Here is a 20289-nt window from a genome sequence, read left to right as displayed (position 1 = left end):
TAGCTCCGCCTCCTCTTCTTTATTTTTTTTCAAGCTAAGGACCCAAGATCTGCCTTTCTCTAACAGGGCTTCAAAACAGGGGTTTGAGCAGTATGAGGCATGGCTACAATGGGTGAACTGTTTGGTATTTTGAAAAAAAAACTTCACAGACATGTTTTGTATAGGTATGGCCCTACATACCTATCCGTTCACCCTTTCACCCTCGCCCACCCTCCTGGAGATTGCTGAACACACGAAGGAGATACAGAGGGTTGGCACCGATTCCTTCCTGGAGTTCAAAGACCAAACTAAGGCGATAGGCAGGGTTGGCAACATGTCCTTTACCCCCGCTCCTCAACGACGCCCACCAAAATCACTGCAGAGACGCGCACCATCTCCCCCGTCTTCATCACCGTGCCTACGTCAACCACCTCCCCCCCCCTGGCAGAATGTCCTTTACCCCCGCCCTTCAACAACGCCCACCAAAATCACCAAAGCAGAGACGCGCACCATCTCCCAGTCTCCATCACCGTGCCTACGTCAACCACCTCCCCTCCCTTCAAGAAAGCATCTGCAGTCTCCGAAGCCTGATAAGGACGTGTGTGTACAAAACGCAACAAACTCTTACTGATATGTGCTGGGTCCAGGCTCAAAGGCGTATGGCACTCTCAACTCTTTCCAGGACACGCCGGGGCCCTGCTTGCCTGTAGCTTTGCCGATATCTGTGTTGATAGGTAATAGATTAAGAGCGGTGAATCAGCTTAGAAACAGGAAGTGCTCAAACGTTTGTGTGAGTTTATCAAATTTAGCAGTGATTCCATGTCAGCCACAGCTTGTCACAAAAAATCTTACTGATAGTGTATCCAACAAACTTAAACTAGCTTTATTAAATGTCAGGTCTTTGGCAGGAAAAACATTTTTAATCAATGATTTTATCACTGAGCACAATCTCGATTTTATGTTTTTAACGGAAACTTGGATTGAACAAAATAACAGTGCAGCTGTTCTTATCGAATCAACCCCTCCGAACTTTAGTTTTGTGAGTCAGGGAAGAATGCATAAGAAAGGAGGTGGAGTTGCTATTTTGTTCATGATTCCATTCAATGCAAGCAGACATCTTATGGGAACTTTGCTTCTTTTGAATATGTGGCCCTTCAGCTGAAATGCTCCTCTCGAGCTCTGTTCCTAAATATCTATAGACCACCCAAATACTGTGCAAGCTTTTTTGATGACTTTACTGAACTGCTGTCTATAGTGTGTATTGACTTTGACCGTCTAGTCATTGTTGGTGATTTTAACATCCATGTTGACAACCCCCAGGACAGAGGGGCTAAAGAATTGTTTTGTGTTCTTGATAACTATGGACCGACTCAGCATGTGACGGAGCCATCAAAACCGCTGCCCAAAATTCCATGCCCAAAAGAACATAAGGACTACAGACCAATAGCCCTCACCTCAGTGATTATGAAATCACTAGAAAGAATTCTGCTCCGATTTCTTATCAATACAAAACAAGACAAACTGGATCCATACCAATTTGCCTATAAACGAGGGTGCGGTATGGAAGATGCTGTGGCCACTCTGGTTCACATCATCACTAAACATTTAGATAAACGCAACACCTATGCAAGAGCCCTCTTCCTAGACTTCTCATCAGCATTCAACACAATACAAGCAGACATCTTGGTGTCAAAAATGGCCAAAATGGAAGTAAATCCATACCTTATTTACTGGTATGCTGCTTTCCTCACTAGTAGAGAGCAACTTGTGAAGGTTAACAAAACCCTGTCATCTGCCATCACAACCAATGTAGGGGCCCTCCAGGGCTGTGTGAGTTCAGCTGTGTTCTTTACTCTTTACACTGATGATTGTCGTACCAACACACCAAATCAAGTCATGATTAAGTACTCTGATGATACTGCAATAATATCTCTGCTCAATAACACAGACGACCGTGAGCTGCACCAACAGGCTGTAAATCAGGTGGTTGAGTGGACTGATAACAATGCTCTTGAGATCAACACCAAGAAAACTGAGGAAATCATTTTTGGCTCACCATCTGACTCCCATAAAGTCTCCATTGTCATCTATACAGATGAAATCAAGCAGGGAGTTTCATACAAATATTTGGGTGTAATGATTGACCATCTGCTGTCATGGAAGGATCACATTGAATATCTGTGCAAAAGGACAAAACAAAGAATTTATTTTCTCCGCCGTCTTAGGTCTTTTGGGGCGAGCAGAGAAATTATTCTGTTGTTCTTTACATCTGTGATCTTGTCTATTCATCAGTGCTGCAATACTACCTGGTACAAATGTTTGTCAGCAGCTTTAAAATCAAAACTGCTCCACCTGTTAAAAATCTGCTCAAAGATTGTTGGTCAACCCTGTCAGAGACTCTATGACTCAGCCTCATAACAACCTAGAGAGGCTGTCCAACAACATCATCTCTGACCCAAACCATGTTGTGAACAGTGAATATGAACTGCTACCATCTAATCGGAGATACAGGGTCCCACGATTCAATAAAGTCAGACTGAAGCACTCCTTTGTGCATCAGTCAATCCTCACAGTACTGTAAATGCAGAGCTAAATCCCAGATCAAATGCACGCTGAAGGCTCTTTGAGCAGCTTTTCTTTCACTGATTGTGCTGTTATGTTAAATGTTTGTTGTTTGTGTTTCATGTATTGTGTCTGGATATGTGTCTGTTGATGTTGGACATGGAGCTGGTGTGACGCAAGTCAAATTTCAGACTTGATCTGACCAATAAAGTATTATCGTATCGTATTATCGTAGCTCACGCACAATAAGGGGCACACTCTGGACTTAATTATCTCAAAGGGTCTGAATATCTCTAAGGTTGTGGTGACTGATGTTGCACTCTCTGATCATTCCTGTGTTTTCTTTGAGAGCTCTATTTCTGTTCACAAAAATGTTCAAAAAGAGGTAACCACAAAGTGATATTTAACTGAAAATACTAGGGAAATGTTTACTCAGAATTTTTCTTCCACACTTGCCCCTGCTAACATCTCAGTAAATGAGCTAGTAGATCATTTTAATTCAAAAATTAAAAATGTTATAGATGCCATTGCTCCAACTAAGGTAAAGGAAGTGACTGGGAAGAAAATATCTCCATGGAGAAAGGCCATGACCGTGAGAGCAGAAAAAAGAGAGTGTCGAAAAGCTGAACGTAGGTGGCGAAAAACAAATCTCCAGGTTCACTTTGAAATCTATAAAGAGAGACTTGGCCTTTATAATTTGGAATTGAAAAACGCACTACAGTCTTTCTTCTCTGACATCATTACCAAAAACAAAAACAACGCACATGCCTTGTTTGCTACCGTCGACAGACTAACTAACCCCACAGTGTCAGTAGCCTCTGAATTTCTATCCACCAGGGCGTGCAATGATTTTGCCTCCTTGCATCAGGTACAGCAAATGTGTCCACCTAATATCAATTCAAACACCATGACACAATTCCATCAGATTAATGATAAAAACCTAGAGGACATTATTCAACTTCTGAAATCCTCCTCCTGCTGCGTTGATATTATTCCAACAGAATTTTTCAAATATGTTTTTCGTTGCATGGCCTCAGATCTATTTCATATAGTAAACAAATCTCTTCACTCAGGTATTTTTCCACAGGCCCTGAAAACTGCAGTCATTAAACTGCTCTTAAAAAAGAATAATCTAGATGCTTCAGAAATGAACAATTACAGGCCCATATCAAACCTGCCATTTCTAGGTAAAATCATTGAAAAAGTTGTTTTTCAACAGTTGAGTAATTTCTTGCATTTAAATAACTGTTTGGATGTGTTCCACTCAGGCTTTCGTCCAAACCACAGCACTGAGACTGCTCTTGTAAAGGTCTTCAATGACATCCACTTAAACACAGACAGTGGCAGAACTTCAGTGTTAGTATTATTAGATCTCAGTGCTGCGTTTGACACTGTTGACCACAACATATTACTCGACCGACTAGAAAACTGGGTGGGACTTTCGGAAACAGTTCTAAATTGGTTTGAATCCTACTTAAAGGACATAAATAACTTTGTTTCTATAGGTAAATATACATCTGAGTTGACAAATATGCAGGGTTGGGTTGTAACCGAATACATGTAACGGCGTTACAGAATACAAAAATCAAGTAACTGTATTCAGCTCGCGTCACATTTGAAAAACTAGTAATCTGATTACAGTTAATTTCGTAAACCTGAAGTGAATACATTTTGGATTACTTATTGGAATTATTGGCGGAAAGATTTCCTCACAACATTTAATATTCATTACCAAAGGTATAGCCGAATCATCACAGTGCACAAAACCTATTACCGCCGCAGATGGACCAAAAAAGGGAGCGTTTGAAAAAAATGTGCGGGTCCGCTTAGTGAAACAATAACAACGAAACATGGAGGAACAGAAGTCTGCGTTTAAATCGTGTGTGTGTGTGTGTGTGTGTGTGTGTGTGTGTGTGTGTGTGTGTGTGTGTGTGTGTGTGTGTGTGTGTGTGTGTGTGTGTGTGTGTGTGTGTGTGTGTGGTTAAAAGTTAAAACACATCAGCCACACCGCTCTTTACCCTTACTGATGATTCTGAAGGTAAACACACAGTGAAGGCGGTGCTTGAAAGGCGGTGCGTGAAAGGCACTGCGCGCTTGTCTTCTCAGAGGCTGAGTTAACCCTCCCGCTGCCTCCTGGTGCTGCAGAGATTTCATGAAGTGAAGGAGGTCTGTCCCTCAGTCCTCAAATCCCAAGCTGCATCCCCAAAAAGTTTATTATGTTGTTACATCGTTTCAGATGTGATGTTTCAGTTGTGCTCTTGATAAGCCATTAAAACAGTAAAAACACGTTCAGTTTCCTTTTGCTTTTTGTGTCTCCTGTTCACCAAAACATACCCATCTGTGATGGAAAAAGAAATTAATCCAAAAGTAATCTGATTACGTTTGTTAAGACACGTAACTGTATTCGGATTACTTTCAGAGCCATGTAATCAGTAATCAGTAACTGATTACATTTACAAAGTAACCCTCCCAACCCTGCAAATATAACATGTGGGGTTCCTCAAGGCTCCATCTTGGGGCTTCTTCTCTTTAACATCTACATGCTACCACTGGCTCAGATAATGAAAAACAACTACATAAGTTACCATAGCTATGTGGATGACACACACATTTACATAACAATTTCACCAGGAGACTATGCTCTAATTCAAACACTGAGTAAGTGCATTGAACAAATCAATGACTGGATGTGTCAGAACTTTCTCCAATTAAACAAAGATAAAACTGAGGTAATGGTTTTTGGAGCCAAGGCAGAATGTATAAAAGTTAGCGCTGAGCTTCAGTCTGCAATTTTCAAAACAACAGATAAAGCCAGAAATCTAGGTGTAGTCATGGACTCTGACCTGAGTTTCAACAGTCACATTAAAACAGTGACTAAATCAGCCTACTATCACCTTAAGAATATATTGAGGATTAAAAGACTAATGTCACAGCAGGATTTGGAAAAACGTGTCCATGCTTTTATCTTCAGTAGACTGGACTACTGTGATGGTGTCTTTGCAGGTCTCACTAAAAAAAGTCTCACTACTTTTAAATCCAGGCTGAAGACTTATCTTTTTTCCGCTGCTTTTAATTCAACTATTCACATCTTAAACTGCACTGTAACTTTTATTCATGTATTTTTTCTTTTAATGTTTATTTTATTATCTTTTCTTTTTAATGACTGATTTTAAATGCCATTTTCTTAATGTCTTTCATTTTTTGTAAAGCACTTTGAATTGCTTTGAATTGCCTTGCCTTGCGATGCCTTGCGATGCCTTGCCTTGCCTTGCATTGCCTTGCCTTGCCTTGCCTTGCCTTACAATATATTTGTCAAATATAGCATGATAGGTCCACTTTAATTTTACATCGAATATTTCCAAAATTCCCCAGCTTAACTTCCCATGGAAACTTTCCGGAAATTTACTGGAAATGTTCCGCCCCTTTATGATACAATACAATTGCCTTCATTTTTGTTACATTTGTTTCTGTAACTTTACAAATTCTCGGTATAGCGGCCTGTTTCTTAAATGTACTCGAAAGTGTCTTTTTTGCTAATGTTTTACATGAAATCACACAGTCCAATTCTGGGATGTTGTCGGATACTTATTAAATAATCTATCAAACTCAAAACCACATGAATAAATCTGTGTTTGGGTACTTCAACAGTTCTTTCAGCCTGCCATAAACAGAGATGTATTTGTGTAGTAGCACTCTATTCTTCATTTGAACACAGAAAACTAAAAGCATTGCCAGAGAGGGTCAATATTCCTGCCTCTGCAATCATTTCAAGGTGATAATAAAGGAGGTTTGTGAGTGTCATTGAAAATAAATACATCAATAACCAGGCCGAAGAAGAAAAAAAGATACATTTCATCCTCTGAGAGTTTTTTCCCCAACATATAACTCAAGTGATCTTATAAATAAAAGAATGAGGCAGCATTTACTATTTTTTATGAATGAATGAATAGACACAATTCAGAATATTTTGTCAGCAAGTGGTAAAAAAAATCCTATGACAATGTTTCAAGTGTATATTGAGTTTCTGAATATAAATTACATTTTAAAGTGTTTGTTTTCAAGATATTCTGACGACAATCCTTTCTGATGTGTTCATTTATTATAATTTGTCCCAACATATATATTAAAATAATTGTTTATAGCAACAGCCTTCCATGCAAACCATTCATTACCACACAATCCTCCCTACAGATTTACAGCATTTCTCTGCATTGTGGCTACATTAATAATTGTTTATTTCCCTGGTCATTTCATGGATCTTGTTATTTTCCATCATGTTGTTTTGTGCTGTTAATTACATTCTGTTATCCAGCACACTTTGCTTAAAGACAAGATGTTTTCAAGGGCCTCCCAAGGTTCCTTTCCCATGGTCTGTTATGCTCTTAAGATTCTTAAACATTGTTGTTCTCTTCCAACTAGATGTTCTTTTTCTGAACTATCAATAACATTAGAAGGGAGAAAGAACGAATGCGATTGCACTTCATCTTTTGCAAAAGATTTCTCTAAAAATGAAGCTTGTGTGTTGCTCGGACAGAGAGAACTGCCTCTTTGCTCTCATACCTTCCTCTGTTTGTGTCCCTTGGTGTGTAAGTAACAAATTATGGGGCCTTCTGGTCACTCACTCATAATTACTGCTAATAGCTGCAGCAATCAAGGTTCAAGGTTTTTTGTCATACGAACATAGCTACAGTGTAGTTATGACGATGAAAATCTAAGGTCAATCCACTGCCTTGCATGTGTGTGAGCGCGTGTGTGAGAGACTGTTTTTGTGGCCGTCTGTCAGACATAAATAAAAGTTTTAACCATGAACTCCAAGTGAAAAGATCACCCATGCACTGTTTATGGGTAGCTTTCTTTATGAATGTGCGTCATGCGATGTGTTTGTGTGCAAAATGTGATGGATATCAGCCTTGAGAAAGCCTTGAAAATCCAAAACCAAGATTCTATTTACATGAGGAAATGGGAAAGATCAGCTATCTCCGTTTTCTTTTGTGTTTGGTAGAGCACACATTCACAAACACACAGAGAAACACACACACACACACACACACACACACACACACACACACACACACACACACACACACACACACACACACACACACACACACACACACACACACACACACACACACACACACACACACACACACACACACACACACACACACACAGAAAAAGCCACACAATGAAGTGACAATCCCCAGATGAGGGGGCGATGTACAGACAGCTCAACAGATCCTAGTCAATTATTGGATATAATGAAAAATATGTATACAGTTGATGATACTCTGTACAGTTGAAAGCAGCGAATCCAATAACTACTGTGTAGGCCAGAGGATTTTCATCCTGTTGTGCGCGTGTGTGTGCCTGTGAATGTGACTATAATTGGGTTTTGATTGAAACCCCTATAACCCAAACAAAATGGTTTGCAGTTTAAAAAAAGATCAATTGTTTGGTGTGGAAAGCACCGGGAGCACACAATCACGAGCCAACAGGAGAGAGAGAAGATGTAGATATTACCATTTGGAAGGAACAGGTGATAAAATAGCTCTCATTTTTAAATCTTAGTCATGACCTCAGAAAAGAATGACATTTATAACAGGTTTTAGAGAGGATGGTCAAAAGTGATTGAGTCATTAGTTGATGGAGAGGTAATGGCAACAAAGCATTCAAGAGCAAAAATGAAATGAGTCGACACATTAGCTGCGTCAAGGCTAATGAAAACCACTATTATGCATCATTAGCTGATGTATGACCAATGTCAAAACTGTATTAATTCAAACCAAACTTTTACAGGGGCAGTAATAACACCGTTTTTATACAGGGGCAGGGAGGTAGGGCCGATGAAAATACTTGACATCTAAAGTTGAGTCATGGATCCTAGCTGACAAGTCATATAAAACACCCCATTGGGTTGAACTTTCACCGAGGTAGAGGTAGTTGTGAATGAACACTGAGGATTAACAATATACATTATTATATAAAGAGTGTCGACACCAAGTCTTATTTGAAGTGTCATCACTGGTTTTATTAGGATCAGTACAAAACAAATAAGGTGATTTTGGCTTTATCTTAGTATCAGATCAAAACCAAGTTGAAGAACTCAGTGCAGTTGCATAGTGAGTGCAGTAGGAATCAGCTTTATGGTGGCAAAAACCCAAAAGAACACATCTAAAATAAGAAAACGTTGTTGAGTGATTGACTTTGCAAACCAATTCTACAAGAATTCTGCACTCTCGTTTTGCCACTGCCAAAAGCACAACAACAAAAAAAGAGAAGCAAATGGATTGCTGCTATTTACAGAAACATCTGGACAGGACAAACGTACAAACGATGGCTTGATTATACCATGTTAATCCCTCATGTAGATGGTACCGTTTTCAACGGATAGATAACAACTTTTTGAAGACCTGTGTGCTGGCCAAGATAAAAAAATGTCAGAGGGTCACCAAAATCATCCTCTGTACAAAAGGTCATCCATGCACATCGTTTTTTGACTGTCTCGACCAAGGGGTGGACCAACCAACCTGACATTGCGGTTTTTTTCTACAGATTATTTTTACGTCAGAAGCCTATTCTGTATGTAGACCACTTTTTTCCGTCTCACCCACAGCATCTGTACCAGTGAGTAAGTAATTTGCCGACTCCTGCAGAGAGAGGTTCATTTGTTTTCATCATCAACAAGCACGAGTGGGCGATGTGTTAATGGCTGCACTGTGCTCTCATGAGGATACCATTATCCATTGGAGGAAAATCAAGTCATTCCGAATTTTCCAAGACAGAAAGTCCATTGGAGCATACTGATCTACATGAACTATACATAAACACCTTAGGGGATGTTTTAAATGTGTTTTCAGGTTTGAAAAAGTGTGTTCCTTCGTGTGCATTTACCCTCAACTACAACCTTCGACCTGATGTTTTAAGAGAATAAAAAGCAGCATCAGGATCTGAATTTAATTATTTACCCCTGGGCTTATAAACTTAACCTGTAGAAATACCAATAAGGAAAGTCTCTGACATACTCAAGGTCTCAGACCAAATTATATCTGTATTAAACCAATACTACTGAACTTGCTGATACACTTCCCAGCATGCATTTGTTTAGGATAATTGAGGCGAGATGTTCTGTTTATAAGGGTAGTATGTCATTTCTCCTGTTTAAAATGACAGGCTCTTAAACGAGTCCTCAACCACAAGCATAGGTGACCTGTGAAATGAGAGAAAAGGCGAAACAGATTTTGTAATTGGACGTGATTACTGCCAACCCATCCGACGAAGCAGGGCCTTGCTGCTGGCGAGGTCAAACATATTTAAATGCAAATGGGCGCCGTTACCAACAAGTATTACTTTCAGGTCTAATTTAATGGCACAAGTAACGACTGTCTGTGTTACAAAGTGATTACAATTGTTCTCTTTCGGCCTCTCAGTGCCTCTCCTACCATGTTCTGCTCAAATTCATGCAAGACCTGAATAATTAATTGGACATTAATTGCGTTCAAGGTTTTGGCTTCCAACAATTAAATGAACAGGATTTACTTCGATATTGATGTTTAAAATGCTTGCTTAGCTCATGGAAAACGTTCCTTTATGTTGCAACTACAGTCTTAGTTAAACATTTATATTCAGAGAGTGTTAGGAACCGTGACTCACTGATATGAGGACTCAATTGCACAACCCGGAGACGAAAAGGTTTGAAGAAAAATAAACTTTAATGGATCAAAAACAAAGAACCACTCTTTACAGAGGGAGTGACAAAACGGTCACAAAACAAAACGCTCTCATGGAGGATATTACAAAAGGTACTTGGTCTCTCTATGGCTGCTTGGATCTGACTTCTTGACATGACGAACAAGATGAACTGACAACTGACAAGGGGAGACAGGACAATATATACAAGAGGTAAGTGGGAACAGGTGGAAACAATCAGGGGCGGGGCAGACGCTGACGATGGCGGGAAACAAGAACCAAGGAAGTAAAGGCACCTGGAATGAGACAAGGAGTACAAGATAAAACAGGAAGTGAAACAAACAAAACAAACATGAACGTGACAAATACATAACAAACTAACATAATTGACGGGACACAACAGAGAGCAGATGGGGAAAATGAAAATGCACTAAGTTTAGGTGAAGAACATATTTAAATTAAAGTGGAAGTGAGAGCATTGCTGTTCATTTAAATGTCGAAATATAAAATACAAATATTTTTGTTCTAAAAATGAATAGAATACTATCATCTCACTAACAGACCAGAATAATTGGAATTTCATAATTATACAATTGTTGAGACCTAATGGACACATGATATAGAAAACTAGAGTTGTACGAAATAATGGTATATGATTAACCAAGAATTAAGAATTCTTTAAAATGTTCAAATTGTAACAAGTTAGCACAAGTCAAGAGGACAAAACTAGATGACAAGAGACTGTTTATACAGTGTCTTGCATTTGTTTGCGTGTATCATTCAGAAAGAACAAGACTAAGGATCTGCAGCAAGGCTTAGCTAGGCACAGTGGGACTTTGAGCTAAACGCTTGTGCTAAGATTGCTACATGATAACAATGACAAAGCTAAAAACTGAATGCTAGCATTTTTTTAGCCGCTATAAATTAAGCCCAACTGTTTCACCAGATTAGTTTAGCGTGTTAGCATGATGACATTTGCTAAAAGCCATTAAATAACAGCTGATGTCAATGTGAATGTAAGAATCATTAACAAATGTATTTTAAAAATTCAAAGTTAGTCTGCATGATGGCACTAGAGTTAAAGTTTAGGGAACAAAGACATTGCAAATCATCTTAAAGGGAACAGACATTTCTGTATTCATGTCAAAGGCATTTTACGCTCAACCACAAATGTCAAGCCGAGATGCTGTTGTTGTTAGCCAACACTGCTCGCCACTGGTGGAGTTTATGGTTCTAAAGTGCCACCCTTTTTAACTGCCGAGGGAGTTTACAACGATTCTTGTGGTGGCTGTTTACCTCCCGCCTAACCCCAGTAGCGAGGGTAAAGAGGAGGCACTCTGTGAACTGTACAGAGCCATCAGTGAGCAACAGACAGCACACCCAGACGGCCTTCTCATCGTAGCTGGAGACTTCAACCACGCTAACTTAAAAACTGTGCTGCCTAAAATATATCAGCATGTGGATTTTCCAACCAGGGGAAAAAACAAATTAGACCTGGTCTATACCAACATCAAAGGTTCTTACAAGGCATCCCCCCTCCCCCACATCGGGCTTTCTGATCACCTCACTGTTCTGTTGGAACCAGCTTACAGACCCAGGGTAAAAACCACCAAACCGATTTCAAAATAGGTACGGGTGTGGTCAGAGGACAGCACAGCTGCACTCATGAGACTGCTTTGACACTACAGACTGGGACATGTTCAAGCAGGCAGCCACATACAACCATCACACCAACATACAAGAACACACAGAGACAGTCACAGGCTACATCACCAAATGCATTGACGATGTGACACAAAACAGAACCATCACCATCCGGGCCAACCAGAAGCCATGGCTGACAGGGGAGGTCCTCACGCTGGTGAAGGTCCGCAACATCGCCTTCAAAGCCTTCAGAGCTGGATATCCAGCTGGGCTGAAAGCAGCCAGGGCTGACCTGACCCGTGGCATTAGGAAAGCAAAACAAAAATTCACCCGAAAAATTACAGGACATTTCAAGGATAGCAGGGACTCACGGAGCCTGTGGCAGGGCATAAGGACCCTAACGGTCTACAAACCACCGCCACAGACCTGTGACAGTAATACCTCCCTGCTTAACAACGTCAGCGGCTTCATTGCACGCTTTGAAGCACAGAACAACACACCTGCGCAGAAAACCACCCCCCCCCCCACCGACGACCAGGCTTTGTGTCTTTCACCAGCAAGTGTGAGGAGCACACTGTTGAGGATTAACCCCCGCAAGGCTGCATGACCTGACAACATTCCTGGTCGTGTGCTGAAGGACTGCGCGGAAGAGCTCACAGATGTCCTCACAGACATTTTTAACATCTCCCTGAGCCATGCTGTTGTTCCCACGTGCTTCAAGGAAACCACCATCATTCCAGTGCCAAAGAAGTTATCTCCATCCGGCTTCAACGACTACCGCCCCGTCGCACTAACTTCCACCATCATGAAGTGCTTCGAAAGGCTAGTTATGAAGCAGATCAAATCCACCCTCCCCCCATCGCTGGACCCGTTTCAGTTTGCCTACCGAGCTAAACGTTCCACAGAGGATGCAATCTCCTCCGCTCTCCACCCAGCCCTCACACACCTGGACACTAAGACTGACACTAAGACTAAGACTAAGACTAAGGACCCATATGTCAGAATGCTATTCATAGACTTCAGCTCAGCATTCAACACCATCATCCCCCAGCAGCTTGTACAAAAACTTACAGACCTGGGCCTCAGCCCCTCTCTCTGTAACTGGTTGCTGGACTTCCTCACAGAGAGACCACAAGCTGTACGGGTCAACAATAACACCTCAAACACCCTCATACTGAGTATGGGGGCCCCCCTAGGATGTGTGCTCAGCCCCCTTCTGCTGACCCACGACTGCAAACCCATCTTCAGCACCAACCACATCGTGAAGTTTGCAGACGACACTACTGTGGTGGGTCTCATCAGCAACAACGATGAGACTAACTACAGGAAGGAAGTGAACCAGCTGCACCCCCGCTGACCGCAAGAGCCTGCAGCGCGTAGTGAACTCTGCCCAGAGGATCACTCTCTCCCCTCCCTACCTCCCTCTCTCCCCCCCTCTGACATCTCTCCCCTGAACTCTCCACACTGCCTCCGACCTTTCTCCCCTGCCCCAAATGTACCTGGACTCTAACTGCCCACACACACACACACACACACACACACACACACACACACACACACACACACACACACACACACACACACACACACACACACACACACACACACACACACACACACACACACACACACACACACACACACACACACACACACACACACACACACACACACACACACACACACACACACACACACACACTTTAATATATTATTAACATTTTAAACTGTATACCCCGGTTATCTAGGACCTTTTTGTTTTTGTTTTTTGTTATTTGATGTATATATGTCATACTGTAGGACCTCGAGAAACGATATTTCTGGATGTACAACATGTAGAATTCTTGACAATAAAGCTGACTTTGACTCAACCTGCTGGCAACACACGAGAGAAAAAATACATGGATTTATCCATGATAATAAACTGTACACGTACAAAAACAGAAATATTCACAAAAAAGCTATTTGCTCAGAAAAAAAACATCTCTACTGTTGCACACAAGCGTTCAAACATGCTGCACCAAAGCCACCGCACAAGCCAATATCTCCAGGGATATTCGGAAGAAGCAGAGATCCATACAGGACTGAACCTTCTGTCAGGGGGGAGCACCAGTAATGAAATTGCATATGCATACAGTAGCATAGGCCACAGACTGGCTGAACTGACAGCACAACAGCAAAATGCATGACAGGCCCCACACAGCAAGGAAATATCACAGACGGGAGAAAATAGGATGCTGAAGGAGAGGGAGGAGGGAGGGCAAAATAAAGACATATGATGTGGGGAAGGTGAGAGAAAGTCACTGGGAGTCAAAAACGTCCCTGCACTGAATCTCACACGGGTAACAAGAACTACACAAACAGCCACAAAGGGAGGAATTAAACATGCCAGACGTGGCCAAGCTGATAAAATCCCTTACAAGCACACACTTACCTGTAAACATATTCATGAGGTATATGCAGAATAACACTGTCAAGGATCCATCTTGGACTTACATAAAGAAATGTCTACAAGCCAGCCGTGCTGGAATGTGAAGAGAAAACAATGCTGCAGCACTCATCACTAGCTCTCACTGCACTTGACAGCCGGCGTGTGAAGTGGAGCCTACTGGCAGAGACCACAGTGTGACTGAATGTTATTGGGACTACACCATTCTGTCAGATCTTTTTTTATGTTTAGTCTATTCCTTGGTCAAATGTCCTGATTACTTTTGATCATATTGAGTCAACCCAATTATTTTATGTTTTTAATAAAAGTGTAACGTTAAAGCTGTTGGCATTTCAGTCTTTTTTGCAATTATCAGCTTAAACTGAATATTTAAGGAAATATAAAAAAATCTTGTTTTTTTGTCCAAGCCCTGTCGTTGTCATTGTTAATTTATATAACAATGACAACAACAGTATACAAGTATAGTTGGCAGGTCCTTTATCTATATCTGCAGGTCAAACTAAAGCATCTATTTCATTGCATTCTTAGCTGTTCTATAAGTGTTGTACAAAGCTGGATTGCCTAATTTATGGTTTAATGGACATTGTTTTTCAGTTAACCAAAGCAGCAAAATTCACACTATTATCCAAAATGTGTTAGAAAACAAATGTTGCCATTTCTAAACCCTTCAAATTGATGAAATGCCGCAAAAATACTTACCATTAAAGACAATGGGATCCATTAGGACACAAGGTGGGACCATCATATAAAAGAAGATCAATAGCCAGAGAACATCAAGAGAAGAGGGGACAATTAGAGAAAGGGGGGACCATTAGAGACAAGGTTGACCGTAGAGACAAAATAACGTACACAAGCAAGGACCATAACAGACAAGAGATCATCAGAGACAAGGGGGGCCAATTAGAGACAAGCGAGGACCATAAGAAACAAAGACCATCAGAGACAAATGGAGGACCATTCCATACATTGGAGATAAAACTCACATTAAGAGGTTAATTGTGAATGCCTGCTGTTGTGCATCAGAATGACTTGTGATTTTCACAAGGCATGTATATAACGACATGACCGCAATATATAGGCATTTTGAAAAACACCCTCCTGTCTTTCAGAACGCTCATTGCTTTATTGTGTGGGTTATCCAGCATTCACCTTTTATGCTTATTTGGTGGCATTCACTGATTGAATTCTTATTCTGCCAAGTTCTCCTTCTGCTCCTTTCACACGTTTAACAAAGACTCCTTCACACGGTGAGAGGAAGAGAGGGGAGGAGGCATAGGAGTGGGTAGAAAGAAGGAATAAAGGAAAACAGAAAGTATAGAGAAATTGAATGATACTGCATGACATTGCCAGAAAATTTCTTTAAAAGTATATTCAGTGAAAGCTGAAATGGGCGGGGTAGGAAATGGGAAGCCGGTGGAGAAAGAAAGTTACAGAAAGAGCCAGGCTAAAGCACTCAAGGCTTCAGGCCTTTTTTAGATTCAAAGCACATGGTATATCCCGAGATTATTGACTAGAAATGTCAGCGAGGGGAGAGAAAGCATTCACAAGCAAGTAACAGGCAGAAAGAGAAAGTGGAAGAGAGAGGAAAGGGAAAGGAGGTGAGTGAAATAGGTAATGCAGAGAGTGAGGATGCAGAGAGCAAAAGGTTGAGGGGACAAAGAGAAAATAGAGAGTTAGTCAGAGAGAAGGGGTGGAGTGGTCTGTACTCAGAGGTGGGATGAGGCGACTGAAAAAAGAACACAAGGGTAAAAGAGGAGAGGGTGGCCAAGGGCATAAGACTTCATCTTGAGGGAAAATATTACAGGCACACATGCTCACATGCCGCTACCTGTAAAGCTTGAGGACGACTTGGGAAATCAGATGAGGCTCAGAGCGATGTTACCACTCGTGTGTGCGTAGGACAGCGCTTGTATATGTGCGTGCGTGTTTAGCCTTCAGCGTTTTAACAGGCTACGTGAAGCCTAGGAGAGAGTGGGAGGTGGGACTCTCCTGCTCTACCTGTGCCTGGAATAAAAAGATCTATTCAGTCAGTTGGACGTATGACCTCCAACTGACTGAGCAGCCGTTTTTGTTACCCCCCCCCCAGCTCTCCGGGAGAGGGTCGGCTCTCTGCCCTTCATCTCTCATCCCTCTTCACTTGCTGTGAGGGGCAGCTAGTCATTTCCCACTGTTTCTGTCATGTGGTACATCGAAGGTTGTAGGATGTACAGTTAACATTGCAAAGGAGGAGGATTTCTCTGCTGGTCTGGTCATGGTAACCCCAAGCTATTGTCTTTGTTTGTATCCTTTATTTCCCTTCTTGTACTCTTGTGGCGAAGCCTGACTGCAAGTTCCCAAGCACACAAAAAGTAACAGATATCCATCTGAATTAGCACATTTTTAACAAAAAACAAGCCTTCTTATTTATAATAATAATGACAAGTTGTATGATTAATGAAACAATCAGTCAATGCAGGTGATTGTTTTAGTAATTGTTATTTAGAACCATGTTTCTTTGCTAGGCAGCAAATCGCATTGAAATGGCGTTACATTTAAATATTTATTATTTGTTTGAATACATTTAAATTAGTTTTAGGATATCGTTTGTATTGAGAGTAGAAGTTGCAGTCAATTCAGTTCCAGAGTTTTTATTGCAGTCCTTTTAGTTTTTCCATCCAGTTCATTCTTTGACTTTTTAATGACTACAAAATCAGTGAAACACAAAAAAGCTGCGGCACTAATTGCATTGTTGGCTCCTCGTAGTTTATTGAGCTACAAAAATGGAACATCCTCTCTAACTCGTTGAGCACGGTTGAGCGGGGACATTAATTTTAGCATTATTATTTTTCGCCCCACACCAACCTCTATGACAATTAATTTGTAGTATTTTTTGTAATATTTCTTTTATAAAGAAACTGTAAAATACCAAAAGGACCTGGTTACTAACAAAACAACACATGGTTTGAATAATGTCATTATCACCCAAATAAAGCTATGCAAATCTATGATGTGATGTGTTTAATGAGGGATATTTGGTATCGCTGATTATGGATGAATAAACATGGGAGTTTGTGTGTGTTATGAGTGTGAGAATGGTCATGAGGTAGACTCTGCTGAGGTTAACTGAGGAGAGAGCTCTCCATGTTGTGGTCTGTGTTGTTGTTGTTGTTGTTGTTGTTGTTTGTTTGTTCTGTGATTCTGCGGGTGAGAGGGAGAAGAAAGGACCAAAGACAATGCGAAGAGGATGCGAACCGAGTCATATCAAGTCAGTCAAGAGTAAGTGAAGACATTTGAAAAGTAATCCAGAGCCTATGTTCATGCGATCCGTTATAAATAGGAAGAAGTGTAGAGAGCCTGAAGCAGGTACCAATGGCAAAAGGCAGGTTGCAGTGAACAGATGCCTAACAGTCACTGGTTAGCTTTGCCATGGTTTCAAGAAACTCTTTGATACAAAAAAAGAAGGCTAGTTCCCAACCTGGGAACCACATATAATTTTAACGCAATACATGATTGTCGCTAAAAGCCTTGTCTCTACATTACAATAACATTTTAAAAAGAATTGATTCATTAATTTTAATAAAAATTCAAGTTAGTAGCTATTAAAGGCATAAAAAGACACAAATGTATTTTCTTTAATAGAAATGTTTCTTCTGCCCGTAAAGTGTCCAAACCAGACTTTTCTGGATAAGCGCATTTTTAAAACATAGTCATTGTCCATGCCGGTTTCAGTTGGATTATTTATCACAGTTGCTCCGATCAGATCGGTCTCCTCCATTTTATAGATTATTTACGACTTTTGAATCCACATAAACACATCGGCAAAATCCGGCTTACTTTGAGCATGTGTTTTAAACAGTTTAATCCCTTTGTGAATTGTTTCCACTTGCGCCGTCCTTTGATTTCTTCATACAGCGGGAATCCAAATGAATTAATCCTGAGTCCAATAACCATCAAAGTCACTCCAATAGTGCTCCTTAATTACGCTTTCCTCCTCCTTTAACAACATACTTCATCCAGTTTGTTGTCAGTAGTTGCAGCATTTTTGAGACTTTGAAACTTTAATTACTGCTGTTGCGCCCCACCCCCCCCCCCCCCCCCCCCCCCTTGTGTGTGTATGTGTGTGTGGGGTGGGGGGGGGGGGCGCAACTTCCAACAGGAGTCATTTGGGGGAGCTCTTGGGAAAAAAGGTTGGGAACCCCTGGAGTAAGGGATGCACTTCTCTGTGACTCTTTGGGTTGGTGTGGGTCCTAACAGGGAGAATTGTTAGAGGGAAACGTGGTGGTCGGGCTGTTCCCCTGTAAGAATATGATTGGACATTAATAGTCACCCACTGAAAGTCAAACATGAATTAAGCAGCCGATCCCAATCAGCTAATGCAAACACAACTTTATTGCTCTTCCTATACAATGCACCTTTTTCATTTCCTTTTGTAGATTGGATCCAAGTTTTCAATTAGATTGTGTTTGCAATCATAATAAATGATGTGGGGAAAAAACTGCTTCATCACAGTTGTTCCCATAATCAGCTAAAGCTAGATGGTCACTGTGCCAAACTTTGTGTAGAGCTAGTGTCGAACAATACAAATGCAAACCCCAAGTGTAATAGTGCTTAAATTATATGAATGAGTGAAAAAACAGTGCATGATGACAATTGAAGGCACCAAATGAGCTAACGAAATTAAAGCCCTTCAACAAAAAGCCCCTAAAGTTACTGCCTTTGTAGCTTTGACAGGAGGTTTTTATAGTGTGTTCCTCCTGACCGCTCCTGACACATTACTGAGCCACTAGGGGGCTCTGGGGGAGAGATTGCGTCGTACCCGTTGCAACTTTACCACAGTGAAATATGGGTAATCATGCCCCAACACTTCTCTGTCTTTTTCTGCTGGGTAGGAACATGCGCACACTGCATGTGCACACGCGGTATGTGTAAAGGCCCTTCAATCCATAACAAGAATGTGCTACCTTGCCCCCTTATTTGAACCCCCTACATCAAGCCTTATGGTCTTCCATGTCTCCTTTCACACTCGAACACACTAATCAGGGTTAGGCAGTCATTGTGAGAGGCAAAGGTCTGCAAGGCTGTTTGATAGCAGATTAGGCTGGCATGTCAGACAAGGGACCAGGCCACACAGGAGGAAGTCACATGCTGAGTTTACACACAAGCACACAAACGCACACCCATTCACAGTCAGAATGAGGGGGAAAATATGCGAATACACGAGCAAAGAAATGTTTTTGAAGCCAGACTTCCAAGGTCAAATCTGTTGTTGCAAGCTGGAAACAACTCAGAGGGCTGAATAGGGCAGCAGCAATTAATAGAAAACAATAGTCCTAAACTAAAGAGTTTTGTTTTTAGGAATCAAGCTGCCGCAACTGATTTGGTCATTTCACTTCAGAGGCAAACTACTTCTGCAAAGGTTTTGAATTTGTGGAAATACGTTATCAGTAAGCTTGGGGAGCGGCTGGCATCAGTCATGACCAATCTTATCATCACCCGCCTTTACTCCTCTGCAAAAGCTCTGCGCTCTGCATTTCCTGATGAGAACAGTCTTCAGGCACAGTCGCCACAAAAGCTTCTCCCAGGGGGATTCGATGTCCTTGCGCAGGAGGTGCAGAATCGGCACAAGTAAATACGCGACACCTTAAATTAAATTAACTTGGCGGGAGATAAAGCTTTTGCTTACCCTTGTGTGTTGGTCCAAGGAGAGCTGTGGCATCGCAGGGAACACTTTAGTGAATAGCAACAAGCTGTGGTATAGACAGCCAACTGAGATATTGGAAGGATCACAATCTATTCATGATGCCTATACAGGAGGACTGACATGTCATACATAAGATGGTTTTGTGTGCTTTCTAATAAAGTCTCAACATGTGCACATTTCTTGATAATCTAAGATAACAGCATAAACCACAGACTAATTATATAAACCATCGGACATGTGCAGTATACCTCTGGCTTGTTCTAAGCAGGTGGGAAGGGCAAAGTGC

The sequence above is a fragment of the Notothenia rossii genome (assembly GCF_949606895.1).
Source record: "Notothenia rossii genome assembly, chromosome: 8".
Taxonomy (NCBI): domain Eukaryota; kingdom Metazoa; phylum Chordata; class Actinopteri; order Perciformes; family Nototheniidae; genus Notothenia; species Notothenia rossii.
Note: the sequence above shows the minus strand (reverse complement) of the source record.